Source organism: Spermophilus citellus (assembly GCF_964194105.1).
Source record: "Spermophilus citellus genome assembly, contig: SCAFFOLD_53, whole genome shotgun sequence".
In the NCBI taxonomy this organism is placed as follows: domain Eukaryota; kingdom Metazoa; phylum Chordata; class Mammalia; order Rodentia; family Sciuridae; genus Spermophilus; species Spermophilus citellus.
Window position 1 is genome coordinate 1,763,209 of NW_027672727.1, and position 18,477 is coordinate 1,781,685.

Below are 18,477 nucleotides of genomic sequence, written 5' to 3' on the forward strand. Positions count from 1 at the left end.
TTTAATTTTTAGGTTTCACTCTGTTTTCTCCTATATGGATACATGTAGTTGGAACTCTAAATCAAACACGGTTTGTGCTAGCTCTTTGAAACTTGACACAATAAAATAGCTCCAAGTTCTATCTCTATGGTTTGTTTCCTATTGATGTAGCCCTAAGCAGAGACTGGCGCAAATCCCTTTCATGGAAAGGGGTTGCCATCTTCCAAAAAACTACGAGTTTCCTGAAATCTCAGCACACATTTTTTCACCCAATCTTGATGACACTTTCAGGAAATGATCAGTACCCCAATCCCACATGGCTCACCAAATTTCGTTCTTCTAGGTTAAACCGTTCGTTGGCAGTAACAGTTTTAATTTTTAGGTTTCACTCTGTTTTCTCCTATACGGATACATGTTGTTGGAACTCTAAATCAAACACGGTTTTTGCTAGCTCTTTGAAACTTGACACAATAAAGTAGCTCCAAGTTCTATCTCTATGGTTTGTTTCCTATTGATGTAGCCCTAAGCAGAGACTGGCGCAAATCACTTTCATTTAAAGGGGTTGCCAAGCTTCCAGAAAACGAGTTTCCTGAAATCTCAGCACACATTTTTTCAACCAATCTTGATGACACTTTCAGGTAATGATCAGTACAACAAATCCCACTTGGGTCACCAAATTTCGTTCTTCTAGGTTAAACCGTTCGTTGGCAGTAACAGTTTTAATTTTTAGGTTTCACTCTGTTTTCTCCTATATGGATACATGTAGTTGGAACTCTAAATCAAACACGGTTTGTGCTAGCTCTTTGAAACTTGACACAATAAAGTAGCTCCAAGTTCTATCTCTATGGTTTGTTTCCTATTGATGTAGCCCTAAGCAGAGATTGGCGCAAATCACTTTCATGGAAAGGGGTTGCCAATCTTCCAAAAAACTGCTAGTTTCCTGAAATCTCAGCACATATTTTTTCACCCAATCTTGATGACACTTTCAGGTAATGATCAGTACCCCAATCCCACTTGGCTCACCAAATTTCGTTCTTCTAGGTTAAACCGTTCGTTGGCAGTAACAGTTTTAATTTTTAGGTTTCACTCTGTTTTCTCCTATATGGACACATGTAGTGGGAACTCTAAATCAAACACGGTTTGTGCTAGCTCTTTGAAACTTGACACAATAAAGTAGCTCCAAGTTCTATCTCTATGGTTTGTTTCCTATTGATGTAGCCCTAAGTAGAGACTGGCGCAAATCACTTTCATTGAAAGGGGTTGCCAATCTTCCAAAAAACTGCGAGTTTCCTGAAATCTCAGCACACATTTTTTCACCCAATCTTGATGACACTTTCAGGTAATGATCAGCACCCCAATCCCACTTGGCTCACCAAATTTCACTCTTCTAGGTTAAACCGTTCGTTGGCAGTAACAGTTTTAACTTTTAGGTTTCACTCTGTTTTCTCCTATATGGATACATGTAGTTGGAACTCTAAATCAAACACGGTTTGTGCTAGCTCTTTGAAACTTGACACAATAAAGTAGCTCCAAGTTCTATCTCTATGGTTTGTTTCCTATTGATGTAGCCCTAAGCAGAGACTGGCGCAAATCACTTTCATGGAAAGGGGTTGCCTATCTTCCAAAAAACTGCGAGTTTATTGAAATCTCAGCACACATTTTTTCACCCAATCTTGATGACACTTTCAGGTAATGATCAGTACCCCAATCCCACTTGGCTCACCAAATTTCGTTCTTCTAGGTTAAACCATTCGTTGGCAGTAACAGTTTTAATTTTTAGGTTTCACTCTGTTTTCTCCTATATGGATACATGTAGTTGGAACTCTAAATCAAACACGGTTTGTGCTAGCTCTTTGAAACTTGACACAATAAAGTAGCTCCAAGTTCTATCTCTATGGTTGGTTTCCTATTGATGTAGCCCTAAGCAGAGACTGGCGCAAATCACTTTCATGGAAAGGGGTTGCCAATCTTCTAAAAAACTGCGAGTTTTCTGAAATCTCAGCACACATTTTTTCACCCAATCTTGATGACACTTTCAGGTAATGATCAGTACCCCAATCCCACTTGGCTCACCAAATTTCGTTCTTCTAGGTTAAACCGTTCGTTGGCAGTAACAGTTTTAATTTTTAGGTTTCTCTCTGTTTTCTCCTATATGGACACATGTAGTTGGAACTCTAAATCAAACACGGTTTGTGCTAGCTCTTTGAAACTTGACACAATAAAGTAGCTCCAAGTTCTATCTCTATGGTTTTTTTCCTATTGATGTAGCCCTAAGCAGAGACTGGCGCAAATCACTTTCATGGAAAGGGGTTGACAATCTTCCAAAAAACTAAGAGTTTCCTGAAATCTCAGCACACATTTTTTCACCCAATCTTGATGACACATTCAGGTAATGATCAGCACCCCAATCCCACTTGGCTCACCAAATTTCGTTCTTCTAGGTTAAACCGTTCGTTGGCAAAAACAGTTTTAACTTTTAGGTTTCACTCTGTTTTCTCCTATATGGATACATGTAGTTGGAACTCTAAATCAAACACGGTTTGTTCTAGCTCTTTGAAATTTGACACAATAAAGTAGCTCCAAGTTCTATCTCTATGGTTTGTTTCCTATTGATGTAGCCCTAAGCAGAGACTGGCGCAAATCACTTTCATGGAAAGGGGTTGCCAATCTTCCAAAAAACTACGAGTTTCCTGAAATCTCAGCACACATTTTTTCACCCAATCTTGATGACACTTTCAGGTAATGATCAGCACCCCAATCCCACTTGGCTCACCAAATTTCGTTCTTCTAGGTAAACCGTTCGTTGGCAGTAACAGTTTTAATTTTTAGGTTTCACTCGGTTTTCTCCTATATGGATACATGTAGTTGGAACTCTAAATCAAACACGGTTTGTGCTAGCTCTTTGAAACTTGACACAATAAAGTAGCTCCAAGTTCTATCTCTATGGTTTGTTTCCTATTGATGTAGCCCTAAGCAGAGACTGGCACAAATCACTTTCATAGAAAGGGGTTGCCAATCTTCCAAAAAACTAAGAGTTTCCTGAAATCTCAGCACACATTTTTTTCACCCAATCTTGATGACACTTTCAGGTAATGATCAGTACCCCAATCCCACTTGGCTCACCAAATTTCGTTCTTCTAGGTTAAACCGTTCGTTGGCAGTAACAGTTTTAATTTTTAGGTTTCACTCTGTTTTCTCCTATATGGATACATGTAGTTGGAACTCTAAATCAAACACGGTTTGTGCTAGCTCTTTGAAACTTGACACAATAAAGTAGCTCCAAGTTCTATCTCTATTTTTTGTTTCCTATTAATGTAGCCCTAAGCAGAGACTGGCGCAAATCACTTTCATGGAAAGGGGTTGACAATCTTCCAAAAACTGCGAGTTTCCTGAAATCTCAGCACACATTTTTTCACCCAATCTTGATGACACTTTCAGGTAATGATCAACACCCCAATCCCACTTGGCTCACCAAATTTCGTTCTTCTAGTTTAAATCATTCGTTGGCAGTAACCGTTTTAATTTTTAGGTTTAACTTTGTTTTCTCCTATATGGATACATGTAGTTGGAACTCTAAATCAAACACGGTTTGTGCCAGCTCTTTGAAACTTGACACAATAAAGTAGCTCCAAGTTCTATCTCTATGGTTTGTTTCCTATTGATGTAGCCCTAAGCAGAGACTGGCGCAAATCACTTTCATGGAAAGGGGTTGCCAATCTTCCAAAAAACTGCGAGTTTCCTGAAATCTCAGCACACATTTTTTCACCCAATCTTGATGACACTTTCAGGTAATGATCAGTACCCCAATCCCACTTGGCTCACCAAATTTTGTTCTTCTAGGTTAAACCGTTCATTGGCAGTAACAGTTTTAATTTTTAGGTTTCACTCTGTTTCTCCTATATGGATACATGAAGTTGGAACTCTAAAATCAAACACGGTTTGTGCTAGCTCTTTGAAACTTGACACAATAAAGTAGCTCCAAGTTCTATCTCTATAGTTTGTTTCCTATTGATGAAGCCCTAAGAAGAGACTGGCGCAAATCACTTTCATGGAAAGGGGTTGCCAATCTTCCAAAAAACTACGAGTTTCCTGAAATCTCAGCACACATTTTTTCACCCAATCTTGATGACACTTTCAGGTAATGATCAGTACCCCAATCCCACTTGGATCACCAAATTTCGTTCTTTTAGGTTAAACCGTTTTTGGCAGTAACTGTTTTAATTTTTAGGTTTCACTCTGTTTTCTCCTATATGGATACATGTAGTTGGAACTCTAAATCAAACACGGTTTGTACTAGCTCTTTGAAACTTGACACAATAAAGTAGCTCCAAGTTCTATCTCTATGGTTTGTTTCCTATTGATGTAGCCCTAAGCAGAGACTGGCGCAAATCACTTTCATGGAAAGGGGTTGCCAATCTTCCAAAAAACTGTGAGTTTCCTGAAATGTCAGCACACATTTTTTCAACCTATCTTGATGACACTTTCAGGTAATGATCAGTACCCCAATCCCACTTGGTTCACCAAATTTCGTTCTTCTAGTTTACACCGTTCATTGGCAGTAACAGTTTTAATTTTTAGGTTTCACTCTGTTTTCTCCTATATGGATACATGTAGTTGGAACTCTAAATCAAACACGGTTTGTGCTAGCTCTTTGAAACTTGACACAATAAAGTAGCTCCAAGTTCTATCTCTATGGTTTGTTTCCTATTGATGTAGCCCTAAGAAGAGACTGGCGCAAATCACTTTCATGGAAAGGGGTTGCCAATCTTCCAAAAAACTGTGAGTTTCCTGAAATCTCAGCACACATTTTTTCACCCAATCTTGATGACACTTTCAGGTAATGATCAGTACCCCAATCCCACTTGGCTCACCAAATTTCGTTCTTTTAGGTTAAACCGTTCGTTGGCAGTAACAGTTTTAATTTTTAGGTTTCACTCTGTTTTCTCCTATATGGATACATGTATTTGGAACTCTAAATCAAACACGGTTTGTGCTAGCTCTTTGAAACTTGACACAATAAAGTAGCTCCAAGTTCTATCTCTATGGTTTGTTTCCTATTGATGTAGCCCTAAGCAGAGACTGGCGCAAATCCCTTTCATGGAAAGGGGTTGCCAATCTTTCAAAAAACTACGAGTTTCCTGAAATCTCAGCACACATTTTTTCACCCAAACTTGATGACACTTTCAGGTAATGATCAGTACCCCAATCCCACTTGGCTCACCAAATTTCATTCTTCTAGGTTAAACCGTTCGTTGGCAGTAACAGTTTTAATTTTTAGGTTTCACTCTGTTTTCTCCTATATGGACACATGTAGTTGGAACTCTAAATCAAACACGGTTTGTGCTAGCTCTTTGAAACTTGACACAATAAAGTAGCTCCAAGTTCTATCTCTATGGTTTGTTTCCTATTGATGTAGCCCTAAGCAGAGATTGGCGCAAATCACTTTCATGGAAAGTGGTTGCCAATCTTCCAAAAAACTGCTAGTTTCCTGAAATCTCAGCACACATTTTTTCACCCAATCTTGATGACACTTTCAGGTAATGATCAGTACCCCAATCCCACTTGGCTCACCAAATTTCGTTCTTCTAGGTTAAACCGTTCGTTGGCAGTAACAGTTTTAATTTTTAGGTTTCACTCTGTTTTCTCCTATATGGACACATGTAGTTGGAACTCTAAATCAAACACGGTTTGTGCTAGCTCTTTGAAACTTGACACAATAAAGTAGCTCCAAGTTCTATCTCTATGGTTTGTTTCCTATTGATGTAGCCCTAAGTAGAGACTGGCGCAAATCACTTTCATGGAAAAGGGTTGCCAATTTTCCAAAAAACTGCGAGTTTCCTGAAATCTCAGCACACATTTTTTCACCCAATCTTGATGACACTTTCAGGTAATGATCAGCACCCCAATCCCACTAGGCTCACCAAATTTCGCTCTTCTAGGTTAAACCGTTCGTTGGCAGTAACAGTTTTAACTTTTAGGTTTCACTCTGTTTTCTCCTATATGGATACATGTAGTTGGAACTCTAAATCAAACACGGTTTGTGCTAGCTCTTTGAAACTTGACACAATAAAGTAGCTCCAAGTTCTATCTCTATGGTTTGTTTCCTATTGATGTAGCCCTAAGCAGAGACTGGCGCAAATCACTTTCATGGAAAGGGGTTGCCAATCTTCCAAAAAACTGCGAGTTTATTGAAATCTCAGCACACATTTTTTCACCCAATCTTGATGACACTTTCAGGTAATGATCAGTACCCCAATCCCACTTGGCTCACCAAATTTCGTTCTTCTAGGTTAAACCATTCGTTGGCAGTAACAGTTTTAATTTTTAGGTTTCACTCTGTTTTCTCCTATATGGATACATGTAGTTGGAACTCTAAATCAAACACGGTTTGTGCTAGCTCTTTGAAACTTGACACAATAAAGTAGCTCCAAGTTCTATCTCTATGGTTTGTTTCCTATTGATGTAGCCCTAAGCAGAGACTGGCGCAAATCACTTTCATGGAAAGGGGTTGCCAATCGTCTAAAAAACTGCGAGTTTCCTGAAATCTCAGCACACATTTTTTCACCCAATCTTGATGACACTTTCAGGTAATGATCAGTACCCCAATCCCACTTGGCTCACCAAATTTCGTTCTTCTAGGTTAAACCGTTCATTGGCAGTAACAGTTTTAATTTTTAGGTTTCACTCTGTTTTCTCCTATATGGACACATGTAGTTGGAACACTAAATCAAACACGGTTTGTGCTAGCTCTTTGAAACTTGACACAATAAAGTAGCTCCAAGTTCTATCTCTATGGTTTGTTTCCTATTGATGTAGCCCTAAGAAGAGACTGGCGCAAATCACTTTCATGAAAAGGGGTTGACGATCTTCCAAAAAACTAAGAGTTTCCTGAAATCTCAGCACACATTTTTTCACCCAATCTTGATGACACTTTCAGGTAATGATCAGCACCCCAATCCCACTTGGCTCACCAAATTTCGTTCTTCTAGGTTAAACCGTTCGTTGGCAGTAACAGTTTAAATTTTTAGGTTTCACTCTGTTTTCTCCTATATGGATACATGTAGTTGGAACTCTAAATCAAACACGGTTTGTGCTAGCTCTTTGAAACTTGACACAATAAAGTAGCTCCAAGTTCTATCTCTATGGTTTGTTTCCTATTGATGTAGCCCTAAGCAGAGACTGGCGCAAATCACTTTCATGGAAAGGGGTTGCCAATCTTCCAAAAAACTGTGAGTTTCCTGAAATCTCAGCACACATTTTTTCACCCAATCTTGATGACACTTTCAGGTAATGATCAGTACCACAATCCCACTTGGCTCACCAAATTTCGTTCTTCTAGGTTAAACCGTTCGTTGGCAGTAACAGTTTTAATTTTTAGGTTTCACTCTGTTTTCTCCTATATGGATACATGTAGTTAGAACTCTAAATCAAACACGGTTTTTGCTAGCTCTTTGAAACTTGACACAATAAAGTAGCTCCAAGCTCTATCTCTATGGTTTGTTTCCTATTGATGTAGCCCTAAGCAGAGACTGGCGCAAATCACTTTCATTTAAAGGGGTTGCCAAGCTTCCAAAAAACTACGAGTTTCCTGAAATCTCAGCACACATTTTTTCACCCAATCTTGATGACACTTTCAGGTAATGATCAGTACAACAAATCCCACTTGGGTCACCAAGTTTCATTCTTCTAGGTTAAACTGTTCGTTGGCAGTAACAGTTTTAATTTTTAGGTTTCACTGTGTTTTCTCCTATATGGATACATGTAGTTGGAACTCTAAATCAAACACGGTTTGTGCTAGCTCTTTGAAACTTGACACAATAAAGTAGCTCCATGTTCTATCTCTATGGTTTGTTTCCTATTGATGTAGCCCTAAGCAGAGACTGGCAAATCACTTTCATGGAAAGGGGTTGACAATCTTCCAAAAAACTAAGAGTTTCCTGAAATCTCAGCACACATTTTTCCCCCAATCTTGATGACACTTTCAGTTAATGATCAGCACCCCAATCCCACTTGGCTCACCAAATTTCATTCTTCTAGGTTAAACCGTTCATTGGCAGTAACAGTTTTAATTTTTAGGTTTCACTCTGTTTTCTCCTATATTGATACATGTAGGTGGAACTCTAAATCAAACACGGTTTGTGCTAGCTCTTTGAAACTTGACAGAATAAAGTAGCTCCAAGTTCTATCTCTATGGTTTGTTTCCTATTGATGTAGCCCTAAGCAGAGATTGGCGCAAATCACTTTCATGGAAAGGGGTTGCCAATCTTCCAAAAAACTGCTAGTTTCCTGAAATCTCAGCACACATTTTTTCACCCAATCTTGATGACACTTTCAGGTAATGATCAGTACCCCAATCCCACTTGGCTCACCAAATTTCGTTCTTCTAGGTTAAACCGTTCGTTGGCAGTAACAGTTTTAATTTTTAGGTTTCACTCTGTTTTCTCCTATATGGACACATGTAGTTGGAACTCTAAATCAAACACGGTTTGTGCTAGCTCTTTGAAACTTGACACAATAAAGTAGCTCCAAGTTCTATCTCTATGGTTTGTTTCCTATTGATGTAGCCCTAAGCAGAGACTGGCGCAAATCACTTTCATGGAAAGGGGTTGCCAATCTTCCAAAAAACTGCGAGTTTCCTGAAATCTCAGCACACATTTTTTCACCCAATCTTGATGACACTTTCAGGTAATGATCAGCACCCCAATCCCACTTGGCTCACCAAATTTCGCTCTTCTAGGTTAAACCGTTCGTTGGCAGTAACAGTTTTAAATTTTAGGTTTCACTCTGTTTTCTCCTATATGGATACATGTAGTTGGAACTCTAAATCAAACACGGTTTGTGCTAGCTCTTTGAAACTTGACACAATAAAGTAGCTCCAAGTTCTATCTCTATGGTTTGTTTCCTATTGATGTAGCCCGAAGCAGAGACTGGCGCAAATCACTTTCATGGAAAGGGGTTGCCAATCTTCCAAAAAACTGCGAGTTTATTGAAATCTCAGCACACATTTTTTCACCCAATCTTGATGACACTTTCAGGTAATGATCAGTACCCCAATCCCACTTGGCTCACCAAATTTCGTTCTTCTAGGTTAAACCATTCGTTGGCAGTAACAGTTTTAATTTTTAGGTTTCACTCTGTTTTCTCCTATATGGATACATGTAGTTGGAACTCTAAATCAAACACGGTTTGTGCTAGCTCTTTGAAACTTGACACAATAAAGTAGCTCCAAGTTCTATCTCTATGGTTTGTTTCCTATTGATGTAGCCCTAAGCAGAGACTGGCGCAAATCACTTTCATGGAAAGGGGTTGACAATCTTCCAAAAAACTAAGAGTTTCCTGAAATCTCAGCACACATTTTTTCACCCAATCTTGATGACACTTTCAGGTAATGATCTGCACCCCAATCCCACTTGGCTCACCAAATTTAGTTCTTCTAGGATAAACCGTTCGTTGGCAGTAACAGTTTTAACTTTTAGGTTTCACTCTGTTTTCTCCTATATGGATACATGTAGTTGGAACTCTAAATCAAACACGGTTTGTGCTAGCTCTTTGAAACTTGACACAATAAAGTAGCTCCAAGTTCTATCTCTATGGTTTGTTTCCTATTGATGTAGCCCTAAGCAGAGACTGGCGCAAATCACTTTCATGGAAAGGGGTTGACAAGCTTCCAAAATCTACGAGTTTCCTGAAATCTCAGCACACATTTTTTCACCCAAACTTGATGACACTTTCAGGTAATGATCAGTACAACAAATCCCACTTGGGTCACCAAATTTCGTTCTTCTAGGTTAAACCGTTCGTTGGCAGTAACAGTTTTAATTTTTAGGTTTCACTGTGTTTTCTCCTATAGGGATACATGTAGTTGGAACTCTAAATCAAACACGGTTTGTGCTAGCTCTTTGAAACTTGACACAATAAAGTAGCTCCATGTTCTATCTCTATGGTTTGTTTCCTATTGATGTAGCCCTAAGCAGAGACTGGCGCAAATCACTTTCATGGAAAGGGGTTGACAATCTTCCAAAAAACTACGAGTTTCCTGAAATCTCAGCACACATTTTGACACCCAATCTTGATGACACTTTCAGGTAATGATCAGTACCCCAATCCCACTTGGCTCACCAAATTTCGTTCTTCTAGGTTAAACCGTTCATTGGCAGTAACAGTTTTAATTTTTAGGTTTCACTCTGTTTTCTCCTATATGGATACATGTAGTTGGAACTCTAAATCAAACACGGTTTGTGCTAGCTCTTTGAAACTTGACACAATAAAGTAGCTCCAAGTTCTATCTCTATGTTTTGTTTCCTATTGATGTAGCCCTAAGCAGAGACTGGCGCAAATCACTTTCATGGAAAGGGGTTGCCAATCTTCCAAAAAACTGCTAGTTTCCTGAAATCTCAGCACACATTTTTTCACCCAATCTTGATGACACTTTCAGGTAATGATCAGTACCCCAATCCCACTTGGCTCACCAAATTTCGTTCTTCTAGGTTAAACCGTTCGTTGGCAGTAACAGTTTTAATTTTTAGGTTTCACTCTGTTTTCTCCTATATGGACACATGTAGTTGGAAATCTAAATCAAACACGGTTTGTGCTAGCTCTTTGAAACTTGACACAATAAAGTAGCTCCAAGTTCTATCTCTATGGTTTGTTTCCTATTGATGTAGCCCTAAGCAGAGACTGGCGCAAATCACTTTCATGGAAAGGGGTTGCCAATCTTCCAAAAAACTGCGAGTTTCCTGAAATCTCAGCACACATTTTTTCACCCAATCTTGATGACACTTTCAGGTAATGATCAGCACCCCAATCCCACTTGGCTCACCAAATTTCGTTCTTCTAGGTTAAACCATTCGTTGGCAGTAACAGTTTTAATTTTTAGGTTTCACTCTGTTTTCTCCTATATGGATACATGTAGTTAGAACTCTAAATCAAACACGGTTTGTGCTAGCTCTTTGAAACTTGACACAATAAAGTAGCTCCAAGTTCTATCTCTATGGTTTGTTTCCTATTGATGTAGCCCTAAGCAGAGACTGGCACAAATCACTTTCATGGAAAGGGGTTGACAATCTTCCAAAAAACTAAGAGATTACTGAAATCTCAGCACACATTTTTTCACCCAATCTTGATGACACTTTCAGGTATTGATCAGCACCCCAATCCCACTTGGCTCACCAAATTTAGTTCTTCTAGGTTAAACCGTTCGTTGGCAGTAACAGTTTTAACTTTTAGGTTTCACTCTGTTTTCTCCTATATGGATACATGTATTTGGAACTCTAAATCAAACACGGTTTGTGCTAGCTCTTTGAAACTTGACACAATAAAGTAGCTCCATGTTCTATCTCTATGGTTTGTTTCCTATTGATGTAGCCCTAAGCAGAGACTGGCAAATCACTTTCATGGAAAGGGGTTGACAATCTTCCAAAAAACTAAGAGTTTCCTGAAATCTCAGCACACATTTTTCCCCCAATCTTGATGACACTTTCAGGTAATGATCAGCACCCCAATCCCACTTGGCTCACCAAATTTCATTCTTCTAGGTTAAACCGTTCATTGGCAGTAACAGTTTTAATTTTTAGGTTTCACTCTGTTTTCTCCTATATTGATACATGTAGGTGGAACTCTAAATCAAACACGGTTTGTGCTAGCTCTTTGAAACTTGACAGAATAAAGTAGCTCCAAGTTCTATCTCTATGGTTTGTTTCCTATTGATGTAGCCCTAAGCAGAGATTGGCGCAAATCACTTTCATGGAAAGGGGTTGCCAATCTTCCAAAAAACTGCTAGTTTCCTGAAATCTCAGCACACATTTTTTCACCCAATCTTGATGACACTTTCAGGTAATGATCAGTACCCCAATCCCACTTGGCTCACCAAATTTCGTTCCTCTAGGTTAAACCGTTCGTTGGCAGTAACAGTTTTAATTTTTAGGTTTCACTCTGTTTTCTCCTATATGGACACATGTAGTTGGAACTCTAAATCAAACACGGTTTGTGCTAGCTCTTTGAAACTTGACACAATAAAGTAGCTCCAAGTTCTATCTCTATGGTTTGTTTCCTATTGATGTAGCCCTAAGCAGAGACTGGCGCAAATCACTTTCATGGAAAGGGGTTGCCAATCTTCCAAAAAACTGCGAGTTTCCTGAAATCTCAGCACACATTTTTTCACCCAATCTTGATGACACTTTCAGGTAATGATCAGCACCCCAATCCCACTTGGCTCACCAAATTTCGCTCTTCTAGGTTAAACCGTTCGTTGGCAGTAACAGTTTTAAATTTTAGGTTTCACTCTGTTTTCTCCTATATGGATACATGTAGTTGGAACTCTAAATCAAACACGGTTTGTGCTAGCTCTTTGAAACTTGACACAATAAAGTAGCTCCAAGTTCTATCTCTATGGTTTGTTTCCTATTGATGTAGCCCTAAGCAGAGACTGGCGCAAATCACTTTCATGGAAAGGGGTTGCCAATCTTCCAAAAAACTGCGAGTTTATTGAAATCTCAGCACACATTTTTTCACCCAATCTTGATGACACTTTCAGGTAATGATCAGTACCCCAATCCCACTTGGCTCACCAAATTTCGTTCTTCTAGGTTAAACCATTCGTTGGCAGTAACAGTTTTAATTTTTAGGTTTCACTCTGTTTTCTCCTATATGGATACATGTAGTTGGAACTCTAAATCAAACACGGTTTGTGCTAGCTCTTTGAAACTTGACACAATAAAGTAGCTCCAAGTTCTATCTCTATGGTTTGTTTCCTATTGATGTAGCCCTAAGCAGAGACTGGCGCAAATCACTTTCATGGAAAGGGGTTGACAAGCTTCCAAAATCTACGAGTTTCCTGAAATCTCAGCACACATTTTTTCACCCAAACTTGATGACACTTTCAGGTAATGATCAGTACAACAAATCCCACTTGGGTCACCAAATTTCGTTCTTCTAGGTTAAACCGTTCGTTGGCAGTAACAGTTTTAATTTTTAGGTTTCACTGTGTTTTCTCCTATAGGGATACATGTAGTTGGAACTCTAAATCAAACACGGTTTGTGCTAGCTCTTTGAAACTTGACACAATAAAGTAGCTCCATGTTCTATCTCTATGGTTTGTTTCCTATTGATGTAGCCCTAAGCAGAGACTGGCGCAAATCACTTTCATGGAAAGGGGTTGACAATCTTCCAAAAAACTACGAGTTTCCTGAAATCTCAGCACACATTTTGACACCCAATCTTGATGACACTTTCAGGTAATGATCAGTACCCCAATCCCACTTGGCTCACCAAATTTCGTTCTTCTAGGTTAAACCGTTCATTGGCAGTAACAGTTTTAATTTTTAGGTTTCACTCTGTTTTCTCCTATATGGATACATGTAGTTGGAACTCTAAATCAAACACGGTTTGTGCTAGCTCTTTGAAACTTGACACAATAAAGTAGCTCCAAGTTCTATCTCTATGTTTTGTTTCCTATTGATGTAGCCCTAAGCAGAGACTGGCGCAAATCACTTTCATGGAAAGGGGTTGCCAATCTTCCAAAAAACTGCTAGTTTCCTGAAATCTCAGCACACATTTTTTCACCCAATCTTGATGACACTTTCAGGTAATGATCAGTACCCCAATCCCACTTGGCTCACCAAATTTCGTTCTTCTAGGTTAAACCGTTCGTTGGCAGTAACAGTTTTAATTTTTAGGTTTCACTCTGTTTTCTCCTATATGGACACATGTAGTTGGAAATCTAAATCAAACACGGTTTGTGCTAGCTCTTTGAAACTTGACACAATAAAGTAGCTCCAAGTTCTATCTCTATGGTTTGTTTCCTATTGATGTAGCCCTAAGCAGAGACTGGCGCAAATCACTTTCATGGAAAGGGGTTGCCAATCTTCCAAAAAACTGCGAGTTTCCTGAAATCTCAGCACACATTTTTTCACCCAATCTTGATGACACTTTCAGGTAATGATCAGCACCCCAATCCCACTTGGCTCACCAAATTTCGTTCTTCTAGGTTAAACCATTCGTTGGCAGTAACAGTTTTAATTTTTAGGTTTCACTCTGTTTTCTCCTATATGGATACATGTAGTTAGAACTCTAAATCAAACACGGTTTGTGCTAGCTCTTTGAAACTTGACACAATAAAGTAGCTCCAAGTTCTATCTCTATGGTTTGTTTCCTATTGATGTATCCCTAAGCAGAGACTGGCGCAAATCACTTTCATGGAAAGGGGTTGACAATCTTCCAAAAAACTGCGAGTTTCCTGAAATCTCAGCACACATTTTTTCACCCAATCTTGATGACACTTTCAGGTAATGATCAGCACCCCAATCCCACTTGGCTCACCAAATTTCGTTCTTCTAGGTTAAACCATTCGTTGGCAGTAACAGTTTTAATTTTTAGGTTTCACTCTGTTTTCTCCTATATGGATACATGTAGTTGGAACTCTAAATCAAACACGGTTTGTGCTAGCTCTTTGAAACTTGACACAATAAAGTAGCTCCAAGTTCTATCTCTATGGTTTGTTTCCTATTGATGTAGCCCTAAGCAGAGACTGGCACAAATCACTTTCATGGAAAGGGGTTGACAATCTTCCAAAAAACTAAGAGATTACTGAAATCTCAGCACACATTTTTTCACCCAATCTTGATGACACTTTCAGGTATTGATCAGCACCCCAATCCCACTTGGCTCACCAAATTTAGTTCTTCTAGGTTAAACCGTTCGTTGGCAGTAACAGTTTTAACTTTTAGGTTTCACTCTGTTTTCTCCTATATGGATACATGTAGTTGGAACTCTAAATCAAACACGGTTTGTGCTAGCTCTTTGAAACTTGACACAATAAAGTAGCTCCATGTTCTATCTCTATGGTTTGTTTCCTATTGATGTAGCCCTAAGCAGAGACTGGCGCAAATCACTTTCATGGAAAGGGGTTGACAATCTTCCAAAAAACTACGAGTTTCCTGAAATCTCAGCACACATTTTTTCCCCCAATCTTGATGACACTTTCAGGTAATGATCAGTACCCCAATCCCACTTGGCTCACCAAATTTCGTTCTTCTAGGTTAAACCGTTCATTGGCAGTAACAGTTTTAATTTTTAGGTTTCACTCTGTTTTCTCCTATATGGATACATGTAGTTGGAACTCTAAATCAAACACGGTTTGTGCTAGCTCTTTGAAACTTGACAGAATAAAGTAGCTCCAAGTTCTATCTCTATGGATTGTTTCCTATTGATGTAGCCCTAAGCAGAGATTGGCGCAAATCACTTTCATTGAAAGGGGTTGACAATCTTCCAAAAAACTGCTAGTTTCCTGAAATCTCAGCACACATTTTTTCACCCAATCTTGATGACACTTTCAGGTAATGATCAGTACCCCAATCCCACTTGGCTCACCAAATTTCGTTCTTCTAGGTTAAACCGTTCGTTGGCAGTAACAGTTTTAATTTTTAGGTTTCACTCTGTTTTCTCCTATATGGACACATGTAGTTGGAACTCTAAATCAAACACGGTTTGTGCTAGCTCTTTGAAACTTGACACAATAAAGTAGCTCCAAGTTCTATCTCTATGGTTTGTTTCCTATTGATGTAGCCCTAAGCAGAGACTGGCGCAAATCACTTTCATGGAAAGGGGTTGCCAATCTTCCAAAAAACTGCGAGTTTCCTGAAATCTCAGCACACATTTTTTCACCCAATCTTGATGACACTTTCAGGTAATGATCAGCACCCCAATCCCACTTGGCTCACCAAATTTCGCTCTTCTAGGTTAAACCGTTCGTTGGCAGTAACAGTTTTAACTTTTAGGTTTCACTCTGTTTTCTCCTATATGGATACATGTAGTTGGAACTCAAAATCAAACACGGTTTGTGCTAGCTCTTTGAAACTTGACACAATAAAGTAGCTCCAAGTTCTATCTCTATGGTTTGTTTCCTATTGATGTAGCCCTAAGCAGAGACTGGCGCAAATCACTTTCATGGAAAGGGGTTGCCAATCTTCCAAAAAACTGCGAGTTTATTGAAATCTCAGCACACATTTTTTCGCCCAATCTTGATGACACTTTCAGGTAATGATCAGTACCCCAATCCCACTTGGCTCACCAAATTTCGTTCTTCTAGGTTAAACCATTCGTTGGCAGTAACAGTTTAAATTTTTAGGTTTCACTCTGTTTTCTCCTATATGGATACATGTAGTTGGAACTCTAAATCAAACACGGTTTGTGCTAGCTCTTTGAAACTTGACACAATAAAGTAGCTCCAAGTTCTATCTCTATGGTTTGTTTCCTATTGATGTAGCCCTAAGCAGAGACTGGCGCAAATCACTTTCATGGAAAGGGGTTGCCAATCGTCTAAAAAACTGCGAGTTTCCTGAAATCTCAGCACACATTTTTTCACCCAATCTTGATGACACTTTCAGGTAATGATCAGTACCCCAATCCCACTTGGCTCACCAAATTTCGTTCTTCTAGGTTAAACCGTTCGTTGGCAGTAACAGTTTTCATTTTTAGGTTTCACTCTGTTTTCTCCTATATGGACACATGTAGTTGGAACTCTAAATCAAACACGGTTTGTGCTAGCTCTTTGAAACTTGACACAATAAAGTAGCTCCAAGTTCTATCTCTATGGTTTGTTTCCTATTGATGTAGCCCTAAGCAGAGACTGGCGCAAATCACTTTCATGGAAAGGGGTTGACAATCTTCCAAAAAACTAAGAGTTTCCTGAAATCTCAGCACACATTTTTTCACCCAATCTTGATGACACTTTCAGGTAATGATCAGCACCCCAATCCCACTTGGCTCACCAAATTTCGTTCTTCTAGGTTAAACCGTTCGTTGGCAGAAACAGTTTTAACTTTTATGTTTTACTCTGTTTTCTCCTATATGGATACATGCAGTTGGAACTCTAAATCAAACACGGTTTGTTCTAGCTCTTTGAAATTTGACCCAATAAAGTAGCTCCAAGTTCTATCTCTATGGTTTGTTTCCTATTGATGTAGCCGTAAGCAGAGACTGGCGCAAATCACTTTCATTGAAAGGGGTTGCCAATCTTCCAAAAAACTAAGAGTTTCCTGAAATCTCAGCACACATTTTTTTCACCCAATCTTGATGACACTTTCAGGTAATGATCAGTACCCCAATCCCACTTGGTTCACCAAATTTCGTTCTTCTAGGTTAAACCGTTCGTTGGCAGTAACAGTTTAAATTTTTAGGTTTCACTCTGTTTTCTCCTATATGGATACATGTAGTTGGAACTCTAAATCAAACACGGTTTGTGCTAGCTCTTTGAAAATTGACACAATAAAGTAGCTCCAAGTTCTATCTCTATGGTTTGTTTCCTATTGATGTAGCCCTAAGCAGAGACTGGCGCAAATCACTTTCATGGAAAGGGGTTGCCAATCTTCCAAAAAACTGCTAGTTTCCTGAAATCTCAGCACACATTTTTTCACCCAATCTTGATGACACTTTCAGGTAATGATCAGTACCCCAATCCCACTTGGCTCACCAAATTTCGTTCTTCTAGGTTAAACCGTTCGTTGGCAGTAACAGTTTTAATTTTTAGGTTTCACTCTGTTTTCTCCTATATGGACACATGTAGTTGGAACTCTAAATCAAACACGGTTTGTGCTAGCTCTTTGAAACTTGACACAATAAAGTAGCTCCAAGTTCTATCTCTATGGTTTGTTTCCTATTGATGTAGCCCTAAGCAGAGACTGGCGCAAATCACTTTCATGGAAAGGGGTTGCCAATCTTCCAAAAAACTGCGAGTTTCCTGAAATCTCAGCACACATTTTTTCACCCAATCTTGATGACACTTTCAGGTAATGATCAGCACCCCAATCCCACTTGGCTCACCAAATTTCGTTCTTCTAGGTTAAACCATTCGTTGGCAGTAACAGTTTTAATTTTTAGGTTTCACTCTGTTTTCTCCTATATGGATACATGTAGTTGGAACTCTAAATCAAACACGGTTTGTGCTAGCTCTTTGAAACTTGACACAATAATGTAGCTCCAAGTTCTATCTCTATGGTTTGTTTCCTATTGATGTATCCCTAAGCAGAGACTGGCGCAAATCACTTTCATGGAAAGGGGTTGACAATCTTCCAAAAAACTGGGAGTTTCCTGAAATCTCAGCACACATTTTTTCACCCAATCTTGATGACACTTTCAGGTATTGATCAGCACCCCAATCCCACTTGGCTCACCAAATTTAGTTCTTCTAGGTTAAACCGTTCGTTGGCAGTAACAGTTTTAACTTTTAGGTTTCACTCTGTTTTCTCCTATATGGATACATGTAGTTGGAACTCTAAATCAAACACGGTTTGTGCTAGCTCTTTGAAACTTGACACAATAAAGTAGCTCCATGTTCTATCTCTATGGTTTGTTTCCTATTGATGTAGCCCTAAGCAGAGACTGGCGCAAATCACTTTCATGGAAAGGGGTTGACAATCTTCCAAAAAACTACGAGTTTCCTGAAATCTCAGCACACATTTTTTCCCCCAATCTTGATGACACTTTCAGGTAATGATCAGTACC